Here is an 18,651-nt window from a genome sequence, read left to right on the forward strand (position 1 = left end):
CCAAAGTTTAATACTCTAAACTTGAGACAATATCTACATCAGTGTTGTCAAACTCAAGGCCAGGGCCTCCCGTGGGGCCACCCTGGAAACAGTAAAGGACCAGCCCGCAATGCCTCTGCCATGAAAATGGAGCTGTCCTCACGAGCTTCATTTTCACTCACAGAGGGTTGCATGAGGCCGTCACAGCCGAAAATGGAGCTCGGGAGCCTGTTTTTGCTGACAGAACGCTTAGGCCACCACACGTGCCCCCAACATGAGTGATGTCGAACTGGCCATGCCCCCTCCCCCCCGGGTCAAACACAACCCTGATGCGGCCTTCAATGAAATTGTGTTTGACACCCCTGATCTACATTGTATGAGTTACAGCTTTCAGGACGTGAATAGATTACTTAGGGTAAGTCAGTAGAATATAACCCTACAAAATTTAGTGATAAATGAAATCCAGATTTCTTCAGAAATATTGTGGCCCATGGGCTGTCCGATCTCATATAATAAGAGGCCCTTCATGCTTAATTGCCAAGTATCCTTTATTTGTAAGCAGTTCATGTAAAATCTTTCAAGAGCTGGGTGTAGTTATCTTAAATTTCCAAGAGATGGCAGAATTCAATTAGCACAAGATTTCAGACTTCAGGAGAAATAAGGGTGACTCACATGGACTGCTCAGAATAATTTTACTACATTAGAATTTCAAGATTTCAGAGCTGAAGTTGCTCTACTGATTACTTTAGTAAACACCTAGCAAAATATCATTTTGTATATTGAGAAAAGTGAAATATAGGATTAGGAAAACACCATTCTGTAAATTTAGATTATTGCAAGAAATATATACACATAACAGTATACTCTTTATATAGGCATTACTGTATATTTGCAATAGCTTCAAACCCTGAAAAGGTGCAGTTCTTAGATGTGACAATTTTCAAGTTTCTTAAGCCTCAAATATCTTGAATAATAATAAATGAGGTTTTTATTTACTATTTGTCACATTGATAACCTGCTCATGCACAGAAAAGCCAGCTTCCAGAAATATTGAGGATAAATAATCCATATATGAATTGGGTTTTGCCAGATATCTTCTCAGCAAAGTAGATTTGCTTCTGATATGAAGCATGACTTGGCCATCTGAAGTCCCAGGCCAAAACAGCCTCTAACTGTATCAGCAAATGTAGATTTTCTGCAGGGGTGAAATTCAAAATTTTCCCCTACCAGTTCTGTGGGCATGGCTTGGTGGGTGTGGCAGGGGAAGGATACTGCAAAATCTCCATTCTCCATTTGCCATATCCTTCCCTCCAGGGGAAGGGTATGGAAAAATCCCCATCCCCTCCCCACTCTGGGGCCAGCCAGAGGTGGTATTTGCCGGTTCTCCGAACTGCTCAAAATTTCCGCTACTGGTTCTCCAGAACCTGTCAGAACCTGCTGAATTTCACCCCTGATTTTCTGCCATTTTCAATACCAACACCCCCTTTATCTCTATCCTCAGATAAAATTCCTTTGCTTTGAAAACTCTCTCCCACATGACGGCATCATTTCAATTTCTTACCATTTTGAAAGGCAAAGCATGATAGCTTTGTATAAGCCTAAAATAAGCTTATTATAGTTTAAAAGGCAAAGAAAAAAATTACTTCCTCTTCTAACCCAATATAATTGTTATTGTTAGAAGAGAATATTTGGAGTTCAGAACTGAAATGAGGGGTCCTTCGTGCTCTCTGAGCTTGATGATGTTACCTAGTTTGGGTAATAAAACGTCTGCAAGAAAATAACTAAGTTCAAACAGCACCAAGGACCCCTCATAATCGCTATTTACACTATGTGGCAGGTTGAATTGACACCTGATAGTGATGGGACTGAAGCTATGCATGTATTTATCCTATGTATCTATCCTATATATCCTATCCTATGTATCCTATCCTATATATCTATCCTATGTAGCTATCAAAACTCTGGGACTATCCATTTGCCAACAAGAATTGTGTTGCTTGTTCAGCTGAATTTATGGATGTATACCGGTTCACAAATGTGAGCGTGCATGCGTCCACGCATGCACATGGACTTCTGCGCGTGTGCTTTGCTCACGTGTGTGGCTTGCATGCATGCGCATGGCTAAAAAACGATTTCCGCTACCAGTTCGGGTGAACCGATTTGAACCGACTGAATACCACCTCTGGATGTATATAATATGCATGTCCACTATCCAATGCAGTTGACAAAACACATTGCGGACTCCAAGATCATGGATAGGGTTAGTGCATACAATTCCACCCTCCTCACCCACACTAATTCCATAATTTTTTGCCGTCTGTTTTTCTCCTAGGAAACAAACATATGCAAAATTGATATATTTAAACATTACTTAGATAATGATTTGTAACATAGAAATAATTGTTCCATTTTGGATTGGATTGGATTTTTTGTTGAAATACAAAAGGAGAAAGGGGTACACATTGTTTCTCAGGATTGCATGGGGCTTCTGTTTTTTTTTTTTTTTAAAATGTGTTGCATCCATTTGGATCCTTTGCAAAATTCAGTTGTTGAAAATTGGAAGTGGGATTTCTTAACTTTTGAGAAAGTGTAGTGTAAACCTCAACATAAACTTGATACATTTTAAAACAAGATAACAGAAAATGTTACCTATCTGTTGCTTTGAACAGTCAGTGGAAAGAAATGAAAAAAAAAAACCAACCATGCTGGCCGCATATATGACAAGGTCACACCTATTTTGCATTAACATCCCACCAACTGTGATGTTCACTTCCATTAAAACTCTAAGTAGAATCCCTGAGCCGTCAAATCGTTGGCCATCCAAATGTCTTGAAGTACGAGAGTATTATGCAAAACCACAATGATGCTTCTTTTTCATTTAGCATGGTATGTGAAGCATGGTTTGTCATTTGTTTTATAGGAAGCTAGTGACTTGTGGTTTATTTTTTTTTAAAAAAATTATGGTTCAAGAAACAATGTCTTACTGTTGTGTGAGAGTTATGGGATAGATTAACATTGTCCATTGCAGGATACTACAGTGACCAGATGATGTCAGAGAAAGCCTACTTTTGACCAAGAATTCTCATTCTCTGAAGCACTTTCTCTGATTTGTGATCGAGTTTAGAAATCTGAAGTTCTTTTGTCAGCAAAATATCTAATGGATATTCCCAATTTCCCACTGATTGTTATGTACACTATTAGGCAGGAAGATTATAAAATGGGGTTGAGTGATATATAGTGAAACAGTGCATGATCTTTAATAATAGTCATAAAAAGATCAGAATTGCTATTAAAATTAGTCTGATGCTGACTGTGGCTGTTTACAAAAAAGAAAAAGCACTCTGTAACTGAATCAATATTCATGCAATTTACTTAAAGCATAGCTATGAAACCAGATTTGGAAATGAGTGGGTTATACTATATTTATTACTAATTAGGTTGATCTGATATGGTTGGGGTTGTTTTAACTTTCTTAGATTCAGATTACATTTCTACAAGCATTTCTGAATTGAATTTGCTGTTTAAAGAAACGATTAAACAGAAGGTTAAGACATTTGCGAATATTCTAAATAAAATTATATTACCCAAATATATATTGTTGCTTTGTTCCTATATCTATGTATCATCGGTATCTCCATTTATATCATTTATGGTTTGTATACATATCTATCTTGTTAGATTTATTGATGCAACTTCTTGTTATTCAATTAAACATTCAAGGAAGGTTATACTAAGAATGTAAGTACTGTGCTAGCTTTCTTCAAATTGATCTTCTCTAGATGTATTGAGATTATGATTCCTAGAATTTGCAGCTCAAAAATCTACTGAGATCATGAATTCTCAGCAATCATAACTAGAAGCAGAACATATATGGATGGATGCCCATAAATAACATTTAACAATGCCAAGCATGTCACAAGTCTTTGACTATGATGAATGAAAAATGATAAAACACTTGTTTGCTCCCAAATAACATACACTAAACATCTGGTATTTGAGGCAATCTTACTTAATGCAGTTCTTAATTTCACATCTGCTAGGATTTTCTGCAGCAATATAATAACCGGGGGTGGGGAAATCACTGAATGTTTAGGCCTTTCTTGTCAAGAGACAGAATAATGACAGTTTTTTCCTCTGACTGTCCAGCACTATCTATCAATTATATACTGTCTAGGCATGGAATTCTCAGGAAGTCTGCATTTTTACATATCAAGCCTTTGGTCCCCCTTAGTGACATTAGCTGAGTGAAAAACTTCATGGAATAGTTGCTTTTGAAAGAACTAATTTTTTTAGAGTGATGTTGCCAAGGCATTCCTAGTTCTCTGGAAACATGAGGTTCCTCAGGGAAATGTCCTTTTTCGGGTACCAGGAATGCTCTGGCGACATCATTCTAAAAATTAATAGATCCTTCAAAAGCAACTATTCCATGGATTTTTTTCACTCAGCTAATGTCACTAAGGGGGCTCAAAGACTTGATATGTAAAAATGCAGACTTCCTAGGAATTCCCTGCATATCATGGAAGATGATGCTAGCGGACTTCTCTCATTCTTATAGCTGGGTTAATACATCTTGGTGTAAGCTGTGATGGCAGAGCCTTTTGGGGCTCAGGCCATAGCTATTGGCTCTGTGTATGAAGGATATCTTTTCCAAAAGGTGGTTCAATATTTAAAATGACTATATGGAACAGAATGCTTCATTCAATGCAGTAAAACTGGTCAATAATAATATACTTTACTACTTTGAATTTCTCCACACACTTTTATTTACTGGATAACACTTGCAAAAATTACACTTAAAAATGTGTAGTGCAGTGGTAAGAGAGTTGTGGGATGCTTCTTAAAACAAGCCTTTCTGTACCTGGGAGCCTGCAAAGGGGAGGAAATGATGAATGTACACCACAATGCAAACTCTGTCCTGTTTGTACTTGGTTTTGATCTTGGTTTAGTGTGCTGTGAGAGCTGAAGCTACAGAGAAGTCTTGGATGCCACTTCATTGCCAAACTTAAAACAAGCCTAGCAAGTGGTGAAATGTAAAATTTGTTACTACCGGTTCTGTGGGCATGGCTTGGTGGAGGGGGGATAATGTGACTGGGTGGGCGTGGCCAACTTTTTTTTTTTACTTTTAAAACCATTTTTTTTACAACCTCTTCAGACGAAGAGGTTGTAGAAAAAATGCTTTGAAAAGCCTCTGACGATCCCAGCTGAGCCGCGCGATCATCAGAGGCTTTTTAAAAAAACTTTTAAAAGCATTTTTTCGGCCGAAGAGGTTGTATGATTGCACGGCTCAGCTGGACATGGGGGGAGGGGCCGCAGGAATTTTTGCTACCGATTCTCCGAACCATCGGGCGATCCGGTCCGAACCGGGAGCATTTCACCCCTGAAGCCTAGTAGCGCCAGGTGCAGAGTAGTTGGGGTCGCCGACTTACTGACACTGCATTTTAAGTGGGTAATGGTACTCCACAGGAGTAACTATACATAATTGATGTGAATTCAACCCTCCTCTAATAATAAATAAGGATGACTAGATCGCAATGTTTGCCTAAGACTGCTTTATCTTTTTTTTCAAGTATACATTTGTTCCATTCTATTTCTGCAGCTAAAAGCAAATGACAGGAAACATATATGAAAAACAGTCAAGAAGGTCACCATAACAATATGACCAGAGCTCTGCTTGTCTATTATTTGTATCTCCACCTGACTTTATTTCCTCATACTCTGTGGACCCTCCTAAATAGAGCAGAGGAAAACTGTACTTGAGTACACACCCCAAATATGGCTATGATTAGGATAGTTTGAGATAGTTTGAAAGAAAAAAAGCATTTGATAAAATACTTAGAAACCACTGAGGAAAATATATTTATTTTAAACAGGCAGGGACACGTGGCCAATAAATATACTGTGAAGAAATTTCACAAATCAACAACACAGACTTGGCCTTCCCCCAGATTTTCTGCAATTTACACAATAACTCACAGAGGGAAATATATCCAAGAAGGGCTATATACTCTGAAGTAAAAACACTGGGAACATGAAGTTTAGATTAAAGTTCAAGCAGTGGGTAATTGCCAAGCACTCAGCATCTAAGTGCTGACTAAGTCAGGGTCCAACAGCTGGAAAATTTATAAATACGTATCCAGAAGCCAGGAAATCAGGGCAGCCTGGTATTGCAGGCTAGTTGAATAACAAAGGAGAGAAATCAGGTACAAAGATAACTTCATATAGAGTGGCAGACAGGTAGGAAAGAATAGAAACCTAGTGGCCAGTGGATTAAACTGAAGCCAGTTCCAAACAGGTATTTTGCTTGTCCCAGAAGCAACTTCAGGCCTCTGTGTTCTCATCATGGACAACCATTTGACCAGGATGGTATAAGGCAGGGGTGTCAAACTCACGTCATCAAGGCAGCGTCACGTGATGTATCGGGACTTTTTTCTCCTTCGCTAAACCGGGTGTGGGAGTGGCCAGCACGTGACACATCGGGCCTGCAGGCCAGGAGTTTGACAGCCCTGATATAAGGTCTCCTGCCTTGAGCAGGGAGTTGGACTAGAAAACCTATGAGGTCCCTTCCAGCCCTATGACTATGTTTTATGTTATATGTTGACCTCTGAGGTATCTTCCAGTCCTGTAGTATGGGATATATTGGATTCCTGAGTTGATTTGTTAATTAGCTGAGGTGTAATACAAATCAAGGGAAAAAAAACATTTTTTTTTCTTGCAAAGCCCTTGGTTTGCAGAGTTTCTGTGCATTTGAACTTTGCTTCAAGAGTCCTTCCAGTTGAGTTTCAGCTGGTCACACACAATTCACCAGTCTTTGAAGGAAAAAGAGGCTTGAGAGATAACCTTCACTGCAAGTTCTCCAGATTTTGGGAAATAAAATCAGACCAATGCACAATACCTTGTAGAAGTCATCTCAAAATACAACCATCCAGCATTCATGTGGGCAGTTGGAACTATTTGGGAGATCTTACAACTATTTTCACAGGCACAGGAATACTCACACTAACAAAGAGAACTTACTCTTTCCCTTTCTTTCAGCAGGAAGCAAACTGGTATTGGGTTGTCTGCTGCTGGTTTTTGAATGTCTGCTTCATGGGGAAGGGGCAGCTTCAAGGATAGGGTCTAATAATTTATTTTCTTTTTCTTCTAGGGTAAAGAGAAGATAAGATTTGTTTTTGGAATATTTTTATGGTGTCCAAGTTCAGAATTATTCACATTTTTTTTTCTTTTTACGACCCTTTAATCCCTTTATTCGGGGTGGTGTTGGGGCGACTGAGTGGAACTGAGCGTTTACTGGCTGGATGCCCTTCTGATACCTACACGGAATTTGCACCAAAAATTTTCTCTTTGTGCCCTAACAGAGAAACATCAGCCGCTCCTAGGATTGAATTTTCAACCTTCTGAGTGGGAGGTGAGTGTCTTCACCTCTAGGCCACTGCGCTGCTCAATATTCAGATTGAGTCTCCTCAGGTCTTCCTCTCCTTCCAGCATCTATACATACAGCTACTAGGAAAATCCCTATTTACAAAGCTGATGGTGGGATATCTGGTCATAATTCCAACTTGAAAGACCTTTTAAATACAAATAGTATAAATGCCATTTTTACTAGGAGGGGATTCCTCCTGGAATCAATTTGGAAGTTTTCCTATTTTCATATGACCTATTTAACAGAATTGGAAGAGACTTTGGAGGTCTTCTAGGCCAACTACCTGCTTAGGCAGGAGACCCTATACCTGTGATGGCGAACCTATGGCACGCGTGCCACAGATGGCACGCGGAGCCATATCGGTGGGCATGCGAGCTCAGCTCTGGCACACATGCGCACACCGGCCAGCTGATTTTCGGGTCTTCTGGGCCTACTGGAAGTCGGCAAACAGGCCATTTCTGGCGTCCAGAGGGCCTCCAGGGGGGTGGGGAAGGCCATTTTCACCCTTCCCAGGCTCCTAGAAAAGCTCTGGAGCCTGGGGAGGGCGAAAAACGGGCCTACCAGGCCCGCCGTGCCATCACATGCCAAAAGCGAGGAAAGCGCAGCGGGGGGGTCACGCACACATGCGCAGGGGCGGGGCGCATAGAATTATGGGTGTGGGCACGCACACCCGCAACCCCTCTGCATTCCCCCCGCTTTTGGCACGCAATGGCAAAAAGGTTAGCCATCACTGCCCTATATCATTCCAGATAAATGGTTGTCCAATCTCTTCTTAAGAAGCTCCAGTGATGGAGCACCTACAACTTCTGGAGCCAAGTTGTTCTACTGATTAATTATTCTAACTGTCAGGAAATTTCTCCTTATTTTTAGATTGGATCTCTCCTCGCTTCATTTCCCATCATTGCTTCTTGTTCCACCTTCAGATGCTTTGTGGCAGCCCCTCAAATATTGGAATACTTAGATATTGGAAGATATTTGGTTGACCCAAGAGGAGACAGAGAATGGGAGAGAGGAGCAAAGATTAGTACTAGTCCCTGCCCTACATGGCATATGGGAAAACAAAACAAACCACTCTTGTTGCCATATATAGCAAGCATCCTGATTCTTGCAAGCTCAGAAATGATACTGTTAAACATGGCCATTGTTTTTTAATGAACCATTTAGATATTAATAACACAATAGCCATCATTTCTTGATTTTTTTTTTTTACAGTAACTTCATTTCTTGTGGTAAGCAATGTTCATGGTTTGTCGGTTTTATCTTAGTATGTTGTGTAAAACTGCTTAGGGATGGTTTATTTATGCAACCAAGATTAAATGAATCGGGGCATAGCATGGTATGTGAATTTCCGCACTGTCTTCCTGACATCTAAGAATTAGGGTTGTCTATCATGTCAAATTTATTACTGTGAGCTGCTTTGGATTTTATTTTATTTTTTTTACTAAAGAGGAAAGATAGAAATTTATACCTTTTTTTTTAAAAAAAAGAATGTTATCTTTGATGTGTTCCCTTTTTCAATCCATCATTGCTTAAAGTTACTATTGAATCTCTCCACCCTCCCACTACTCTTCACTGAATTGCGACAGAAGCTATTTTGACTGAGTTACAGCAAATCCAGATGGTGTTATAATACCCATCACCTGCTGCAATTCCTTTAGGTCTTGTTATCTCTGAAACAGCTTTACATGCTTTTTAGCAGTTTGTTCAGCATAAAGTGGCTGAGGAGACAATTTTCTGACCAGCTTTATGCACACATTTGCCGAGCAAGGAATGTTTGGAAACTATAAATGTTTTACAATTACACTGATATTCCATTTTGGCCATTTCTGTTGAGAGCCCAGTCAAGACCACTTCAAGACTATCCCTGCTTGTCCTCATTTTTCCCAATTGAAAATTTCATCACACACTAGATGGAAAGACAGACAAATCTTTTGCTATAAGACCTGCTGATTTTGTTAGGGTTACCAAAAGCTACAAAGCTGACAATCTATGATTTCCCTTCTTCGACCAGAAACTCAGCTGCCAGAAAGGAGAAGTGAAGCAAATTTCCTTTATGAAAGTGTGTGCCATCATATACCAACCCAAACCCAAACCCAAAATTGCTCCGACAGCTAATCCAAAAATAAATTGGCACAACTTTCAAATATTGTTGTCATCAATATTTGATGAGGTCCGCTTTCAGATGAGTACATAATTTTCATACAAGTGCCCTAAAATAAAATTCAAGTTCATGCAATTCATTCCACTCCTCGGCATTAGTAAAAGTTCTTGCTAGCAGTTGCTAGTCAGAGAACAAAGTGAATTGATCAAAGGAATCCTGAAGTACCATGAGTTACATCAGGGGTGTCAAACTCAAAGCCTGGGGGCCAGATCTGGCCCGTGGGGTGCTTAGATCTGGTCCACAGGACCATCCTGGAAAGAGCAAAGGACCGGTCCGCAGTGCTTCTGCCAGTGAAAACAGAGCTCAGGAGGGCTGCCCGTGGGTCTCTCAAGCTCAAATTTTCCTGGCAGAGGATTGCAGGGTGCTGTCCCAGCAGAAAACAGAGCTCAGGAGCCCATTTTCACTGGCAGAACGCTCGGACCACCACAGGTGCCCTCGACATGAGTGATGTTTAGCTGAACATGCCCCCCCTACCGATGCCCCTCCGAGATCAAATACAACCCTGATGCAGCCCCCAGTGAAATCAAGTTTGACACCCCTGATTTACATTATTTAATTCTGAGCTATATTCATTCATAAATTCAATCCATAATGTTTTCCACATAACGTTGAGGTTTTTTTGTGTGTTTAATATGTACAAGAAAAGTCATATTTACATATGAAGTTATTTAATAGTTCCTAAACTCCGCATATATTTATATAAGTTGCATGTAATAAAAAGGCAAAAGTGTTTGGCTATACTTTTTGAGTTGCACAATTTGGGGGGAAAATGGAGTTTGCAGAATAACTGGGTTGCAGTCCAGTAGTACTTTGAGCAGCATGAATGAGAATGTTTTTTTGAAAGATATAATCCTACTAAGATCTTGGCCCATCCCAAACTGCTAATGCTTTGCTATTGCAGGATCTCGAAGTTCTCAAAGTATTTGGATTAATTTCTTGGATAGTTAGCCAGTTCATGAGTTCATCATCATCATTCTACCTGCAACATTCTGCCTTCAATGGCTCACTGGTGCCTTCCTTGAATTAAAATTTTATTCACTCTCTTCCATTGTATGGTGTACTTAATTTGCCTCATGTACTGTTGCACGACCAAAATATAATAAGCAATATAAGGAGCAGACAGTCTTCAGATTCTTGTATGTGTTGACAAAGAGCATTGCCACCACCAATCTCTCTCTCTCTCTCTTCGTCCCCCTCCCCCCTCTTTCCCCCCTCCCCCTCTTTCTCAGAGAGAGAGAAGCATCAAGAGTTTAGCATAGAAAAATATTCTTCCAATGCATCTCTGACACTTTCAGGATATATGGTCAAAAATCTGCTTACCTAACCAAACTAAATGCTAGTTACTTGATATAGCATGGCAGATTTAATGAATAAATACAGAATTCATTATCAGAGCACTTGACATAAATATGTTTTAGAAAAAGGGACAATCCCTTGGGTTTTTTTTTTAAATTCCTCAGCATAAAAACCTTTCTTTGGATGACTGCCTACCACTTAAATTCAGGCTTATACCCACAGATTTCCACATGTCACTAAATTATAATTTGGGACAGCCAAAGTCAGCTTTGTCAATAATGAGGAACATTGTAGAGTTAGCATTTAGCAACATCTGGAAGGCCACAGATGTTCCTGATCTGAGAGAGGGCATGTTGCTGATTTCCCCACTTGCTATTCAAATGAAGGAGAAGCTGCCAAGTGGCACTAGACAAAAGTTCTTCCCAAAAAGAGAAGTGATTTCAAATGTTTCATATTTTTCTAGTTTTTACAATTTCAGCAGTAATTAAAGTTTTGTTTAAAATGGGCAAAGGGTTTTGAAAAGGATTTTGGTTTTTTTTGAAAAGGACTATGGAGAAGAAAACATGCAATAAATACAGGTAGTCCTGGACTTACAAAAGTTTATTTAGTGATGGTTCAAAGTTACAGTGGCACAGAAAAAACGGACTTATGACGGTTTTTCACACTTAACGACCTTTGTAGCATCCCCAAGGTCATGTGATCAAAATTCAGATGCTTGACAACCAGTTCATACTTATGATGGTTGCTGTGTCCCAAGATGCGATCACCTTTTGCAAACTTTTGACAAGCAAAATCAATGGGAAAGCCGGAGTCACTTAACAACCATGTTACCAACTTATCAACTGCAATGATTCACTTAACAACTGTAGCATGAAAGATCGTAAAATGGGGTAAATTGTTTCACTTAGCAAATGTCTCACCTAACAACAGAAATGTTGGGCTCAATTGTGGTCGTAAGTCGAGGACTACCTATACACACTTTTCAGAGTTCAAAGAACTTGGCCAAAGTTTTTTGAACTTTGAGGACCCAGTTTGTGGGGGCAATAAGCTGACTTTGTATAAATATACAAAAGTATGAAGGCTATTGCTTAATGCATTGTAAGCCGCCCTGAGTCTCCGGAGAAGGGCGGCATATAAATCAAATAATAAAAAAAAAAGTTCTTTTCCAGTTCCTTCTTTCCTCTTCAGGTCAAAGCACTTGTTACAACTCACTATTTGTTTAAAAAGAGTTTAGTAGAACTGCTTTTTTTTTTTAAAGCTAAACTCTTTTTGTCTTGAGTTTGTCATAAATCATGGAAGTACTGATCTAGCTGTTCCAGTGGTGGGTTGCTCCCGGTTCGGTCTGGTTCTTGCAAACCAGTAGTAATGGCGGCGGGAGCAGTGGTGGGTTTCAAAATTTTTTATTACCGGTTCTGTGGGTGTGGCTTGGTGGGCGTGGCTTGGTGGGCATGGCAGGGGAAGGATACTGCAAAATCTCCATTCCCTCCCCACTCCAGGGGAAGGTTACTGCAAAATCCCCATTTCCTCCCAATCAGCTGGAACTTGGGAGGCATAGAATAGAAGGGGGCAGGGCCAGTCAGAATTTTTACTACTGGTAACTACTCAAAATTTCTGCTACCGGTTCTCCAGAACTGGTCAGAACCTGAAACCCACCTCTGGGCGGGAGGCTCCGCCCACCCGGTCGGATGTCATCACGGACGATCTGCGCATGTGCAGAAGCTTATGCACCCGTTGCGAACCGGTAGTGGAGGTAAGTAGAACCTACCCCTTAGCTGTTCTATCTCTAAATTTTAAGAGTTTTTTAAAACATCACTTTTGACATAATCTAGCTGCCATATTTTAACCAAAGGTCCATTTGATATAATTCTTTATTTTTAGTCCTGTTAGTATAGGCATAAAACTCTATGGCTTAAAAACAGAGAACATTTCTTTGAAAAATACTTTACATTTTGTTGTGCTTGTAACCTTTTCCCCATAATACAAATTAAAGCCTGTTTTCAGGAGAAGCTCATCATTGCAAGATTAATATTTCTGCTGTTGTTTTATGCAAGATTTTGCTAGATGTCTAATTATGATGCAGAGAATTTCAACTTTTGGGTATTTTCAGTTTGTATTTCTTAAACCAGGGGACCAATGATGGACAACTGTTGATCTCATAATGTTTTTGAACTTTAGATCCTTAATGGTGAGAGATATTAGGCACATAGGTTTCTGTTATAAGTCATGATTCCATAATATCTATCATGATACCGTTGTTTACTTCGTGCAAAATATAAAATAATTGGGCCCTAGGCTGCATCAACAGAGGGATAACATCAAGTTCATGAGAAGTGATAGTACTCCTCTATGCTACACTAGTGTTTGGAACTGCATGCAATTCTGGTTCCATGATTCAAAAAAGATGCTGAAGCCCTAGAAAGAGTGAGGAGAAGAGCAACAAATATGATAAGGGGTCTGGAGCCTAGACTGTATGACAGGGGTGTCAAACTGGCAGTCTGTAGGCTGGATGCATCATGCGCAGGCCATACCCACCCCAACTCCACAAAGGGGAAAAACATTGTGAAATGTCACATGATGGCAGTGTGATGCTGGAAGTTTGACACCTGCACTGTGAGTTTGACACCTCTGAGGAATGGATAAAGGGAACTAGGTATGTCTAGCCTAACAAAGGGGTGACATGATAACTGTCTTCCGATTCTTTGAGGAGCAATCACAGGGATGAGGGCGTCAACTTATTCTCCAAAGCACCTGAGGGCAAGACATGAAGCAATGAGTGGAAGCTTGTTAAAGAGAGATCCAGTCTGGAATTACAGAGATGTTTCCTGACAATAAGAAAAGAACACATAATCAATGGAATAGCTTACCTCCTGTTGATGTAGATGCTCTAGCGCTGGAAGTTTTCAAGAAAAGATTGGATCTCTCTCTTTTTATCTGGGATATACAATAAGATCTTCTGCCTTGGGCAGAGGGTTGATCTAGAAGAACATGAAGGTCCCTTCCATTTCTATTATTCTATGTATGTGTGACATAAACGGAAGTTTGATTACTGCATTTTGCCAACTCTCTTTCGGCCAGTTGCTTTTCCTTTATGCATTTTCTCTTGATTATGTCAAGTTTTCACTGCCAGAATCTCTATCTGTTTTTAACTTGGCTTATCTTGGATTTGAGCCTAGTCTAAGCAAGTTTTTCCTTTTAAAACAAACTTCAGATATATCTGACACTTGTTCTGTATTGGACTCAGCTGATGTTAGAATAAATGTTCCAATTGTATTTAACCACACATAAATGTATTTCAATCACTTCTTAAGCATGAGGCCTTAGCGAAAACAATGCTTTCTGGAAAAGGTATTATCAGAGAACATTGACAATGAGTATATGTCAAATGAAGTACCATGTGAAATGGAGATGGTCATGGGACTGTTTTCATGATGATGTTCATATGCATGTTCAGAAAAGTGCATATAGATGGCAAGATATTTCCTTGCATAAGACCTTTTGAGGACAAGCATAATGCATTTTTTAAAATGACAAATATAACAATCAATTCAGATGTTGCAGGCAGAATTGAATCCATAACACAAAGGCATCAGTCAACATTAATGACCAAACCCTTCATTTACTGTTTGGCCTCAACTTCAAATCTTCTAAAATGTGCAGTTTATTTTAGAGATCTTTTCTCAACCTTCAACATTTTCTTTCATAAGTACACACAAAGTAGACACACACAAATCCTGCCAATTCAGGATTTCTCTGTGGGGCTATATAAATCCCATTTTGTAAGAGACAATGCACACTGCTGGAAAGGAAATTCCCACACAATAATGCAGAACTCTAAATTGGTATATAGTTCTAAAAATAATGTTATGTGGTTTGGGTAGTTGTTTTAATTAAACAATTAAATGCATTGTACTTCATTAATTTACAAGGCAATAAATCTGAGCTCTAAATTAAGCTAACCAAAAGGTAAAGGTATACGTTATGTTCTAATCTACACCTTTGCCATGTGTAGGTTATGTTCTAATACATAGGTTACCTTGTCCTGAGATCAGGGTAACAGAAACTTTTATTACCTTGATGTCTTCCCATCCAGTCCCCAAATCCTTTGATACCCCTTTCCCTTCTTATCCAGCCCATCTTTCTCATTCTGTTCAGTATCTCCTTTCCACTCCTACCTAGTTTTCCTCATGACACAGTGCTAAGCTACAAATTACACGACATCTTTATCCTACTTGACTTCTTAGCAATTTCACTTAGGCAAAAGTGATGGTGACTAGGAATGATGGTAGCTGCAGTTTAGCATCTCTGGAGTGCACAAGATTAGAGAAAAGTGGGCAATACTTTTCCCAGGAGCAACAAAATACATAAAAGAATGCCAATCTGTGAGGTCTCCAAAAGAAGGTTGATGCAACCATGAGGTCTTCATTTTGGGCCAGTTTCAAGATAGAGACTTGAGCATAGTCCATGCTAATCAATACTAGCTTTACAGATATTAGATTATACCCAAAGTTCTGGTTCAAACCACCGAAAAGTGTGATGCATTTCAGATACCGGTATGTTACCTGCCTTAAGAAACATCACAAACCTGGATATTTTGCTTTAGACCAGAGATAGTAGATATAAAGCCATATCATGAAGAGCTGCGGTGACTCAGTGGTTAGAATGCAGTAGTGCAGGGTATTTCTGCTATCTGCTAGCTTTGCCAGTTTGAATCTCACCAGGCTCAAGGTTGACTCAGCCTTCCATCCTTCTGAGGTCGGTAAAATGAGGACCCAGATTGTTGGGGGCAATATGCTGACTCTAAGTGCTGACCACTTAGAAAAGCACTGTAAAGCATTGTGAAGCGGTATATAAGTAAGTGCTGTTGTTTTTGCTAGCATTCACTCAAATTTAAAGCGTCATCACCTCTTATGACCCACAGATATCCAAAATACAACTATTGTATAAAATATAAGATTGTGGGGATTCAATAGACTTCATAAAGGAAGCAGGAAAAAAAGGTATGCTTCAAGGTGTTGAGATGTTGATATCAATCCTATCAATGTGTCTAAATTATAAGCTCGCTGCCATTTCTTCTAATTAAAAGCAGTAGTAATAACTCTTGATTCTCAAAATAGCAGCCATCACGCATTAGCCTCCGTAGTAAAAGAGTGTAAAAAACCCCTTGCATTCTAATCATTCCAGTACATAGGAAAACTACATTCCATTAGATCCACTGAGGAGCACTGCAGAGTTCATGGTCCGTAATTTTACTTCCTAAAATAAACCATGTTTACGTTAAATGCAAGGCATTCCCATGCCAGAAAAAGAGACCATTAAAATATTTTGTTATTGCCAAATTATATATCAACTGTCGTATTTCATTCTATACTACTTTCCATATTTAGTCAGCTCTATAAAAGAAATAGTCCATTTAATTTCCATTTGTTTTCTCAAATTTTTTGGGATACCTTTTAAGGAGTAAATTATTCCAGTCTGCCACCACTTGATTTTCTTCAAATGTGTTAGATTAAAATCCACATCCAGCAAATCCACACCCTGCAGAAATTCCAACCTCCAGAGAATATTAGGTTAAGGAAGACACAGTTATATAGCTCTGAATGTCCCAAATTTATTCTACAGTAATGTCATAATGATTCTCTCTTTAGGAACTGCATAATTACAGGCGATATACTTTTACTAAGAAATAGTTTATAAAGAAATAAAAAGGCTTTGGGGAGTGTTGGTATTTAATACAGGTATATAAGGACCACACAGTTGTTCCATAAGATATTGTCAGGAAAAGACTCTTAAATTCCTATGAGTCCTTGGTGCTCTCAGATCTTGGTTGTTTTCTTGCAGACATTTCATTTCCCAATTAGGGTAATGCTGGAAGGGACTGGGATTTGCTCTCTGTTTATACATAAGTGGTTTGTTCTGTTATTGTTGGTGGGAGTGTTCTTGATAGTTCCTTGATTAGGCTGTTGTTACTGTTTGTTTGTCTGAGTTACCATATTTTTCAGAGTATAAGACACACCTGAGTATAAGACGCACCTTAGTTTTGGAGGAGGAAAATAAGAAAAAAGCTGATTGGCAGGACTCCCAGAATACCCCCAATCAGCTGTTCCCAGAGGTGAATTTTAGCAATTGTGAGCTCTGTGCCTTGCTTTTTCTTTTTTCTTTTTTTTGCTTTTCTTTCCTGCCTCTGAAACTTCTGACACTCCGTTTCAGAAAAAACTTTTTTTCCTGCCTCTGAAAGCCTCTGAAACAGAGCTTCAGAAAAAAAGCCTCTGAAGCTCTGTTTGGGCTTCTTTTCTGAAGCTCTGCTTGGCGGTTTCTTTTCTGAAGCTCTGTTTGGGGGCTTCTTTTCTGAAGCTTCGTTTCTGATGCTTTTTTCAGCCTCTGAAACCTCCGTTTGAGAAGCTGGGCAGGGCTACATTCGGAGTATAAGATGCACCCAGATTTTCACCCTCTTTTTTGGGGGAAAAAGGTGCATCTTATACTCCGAAAAATACAGTAGTGATTCCCTACTAGTCCCCTACCAAAAAAGACTTTTGGTCTTTTTTGTTTCCTTTTTAGCTTTATTATTGTCTCTTTTGAATGGTAAGTAGATATTGTTTATCTCTATGTGCCTGTTGATGGCTGATTTTTCTGAGTGCCAGGCTTCCAGGAACTTTTTGGGCTTGGCTTTGTCTAGGATGCTCACAGTTTCCCAATTTGAAACTATGGCTAAGTCTGTCCATATGTTGTGCAATGTGTTGCAGGTAATTGGTAAATCTGTCTAAGGCAGTATTTTTCAATATGGCAGCTTTAAGATGTGTGGACCCCAACTCTGAGAGTTCCCCAGCCAGCTGTTCTTGTCTTGATTATACTTGACAACTTGTCTCCCATTAAAATACAATGGAACTATAAAATCTTGCTTTTTTATAAGCCAGTTACAATTACTTTGTTTGATATTCTATTATCCTGGCTGGGCTTTTAGGACTATCAATGTGCAATGTCCTCAATTATAATGGGAATTGAGCTCAGAAACAAATCTAGTCTTTCAGACCCACATATTTGGATTTCAGTCCCCATTTTTCAGAAGGCAAATGTACATGACTCATGAAAGAATGAAGAAAATGAGTACAGCTCACAGGCAGAATCTGCATTTCCAAGGGCAGTGCCATGTAGTGGTTAAGGTGTTTGTTTAAGACCTGGAAGATTCAGATTTGAGGTCCCCCTCAGTCAGAGAAAATCACTGGGTGCATTTGAACCAGCCATTCTCTCTCAGTGCATCCTCTTTCAGAATGTCACTATGGTTTGGGGGAGAAAATGATATAAACTAATCTGAACTCTTGAAGAAAGGCAGGATGTAAATGTAACAAATTAATAAATCATGTTTGAATCTACAAATCACAACAAATTACCTCATTCATAGAATTCAAGTATGCAACATGCAGGGAAACATCCATAGCAAGAAAGAATGAAACTCATGGCTGGCTGCACACATGAGTTATGGTATGCATATGAACCTACCTGTAAATACAGAGACATCCAAGAGTAGGCCTTAAAGCATTTGCATGTCCAGACTAAAAAGAAAAGAAAGAAGTAAACATACATGTATCCAAGGACAGCATTGAAAGCTTTGAGTTATACTGTTCCTAGGTTTTTAAAATATTAACAATATAAATAGATAATTAAACAATCAAAAGGAGGTCTAAGCAAAGAATATGAGAAGTTGGAAGTTCCATTTGTTCTCTGTGTAACAATATGCACCTGGAACAGGATTTAGGCAGTATAGTATAGAGCAGGGGTCACCAACTTTTTGAATCTCAGG

The 18,651-nt window shown here is 39.3% G+C and overlaps 1 protein-coding gene across 2 annotated transcripts in view; it reads right to left on the reverse strand.

Moving 5' to 3' along the window:
* Positions 1-18,405, reverse strand: part of ANKRD55 (ankyrin repeat domain 55) — a 60,739-nt gene extending 42,334 nt beyond the window's left edge. For both annotated transcript variants that reach the window (XM_087885684.1, XM_087885681.1), the window contains exon 1: positions 18,351-18,405. The gene's annotated coding sequence lies outside the window, so the exon portion shown is untranslated. The remainder of the gene's footprint in view (positions 1-18,350) is intronic.
* Positions 18,406-18,651: the final 246 nt, after the last annotated feature.

This window comes from Pantherophis guttatus, chromosome 2 (genome assembly GCF_059756535.1).
Source record: "Pantherophis guttatus breed Tessera chromosome 2, ASM5975653v1, whole genome shotgun sequence".
Lineage (NCBI taxonomy): Eukaryota > Metazoa > Chordata > Lepidosauria > Squamata > Colubridae > Pantherophis > Pantherophis guttatus.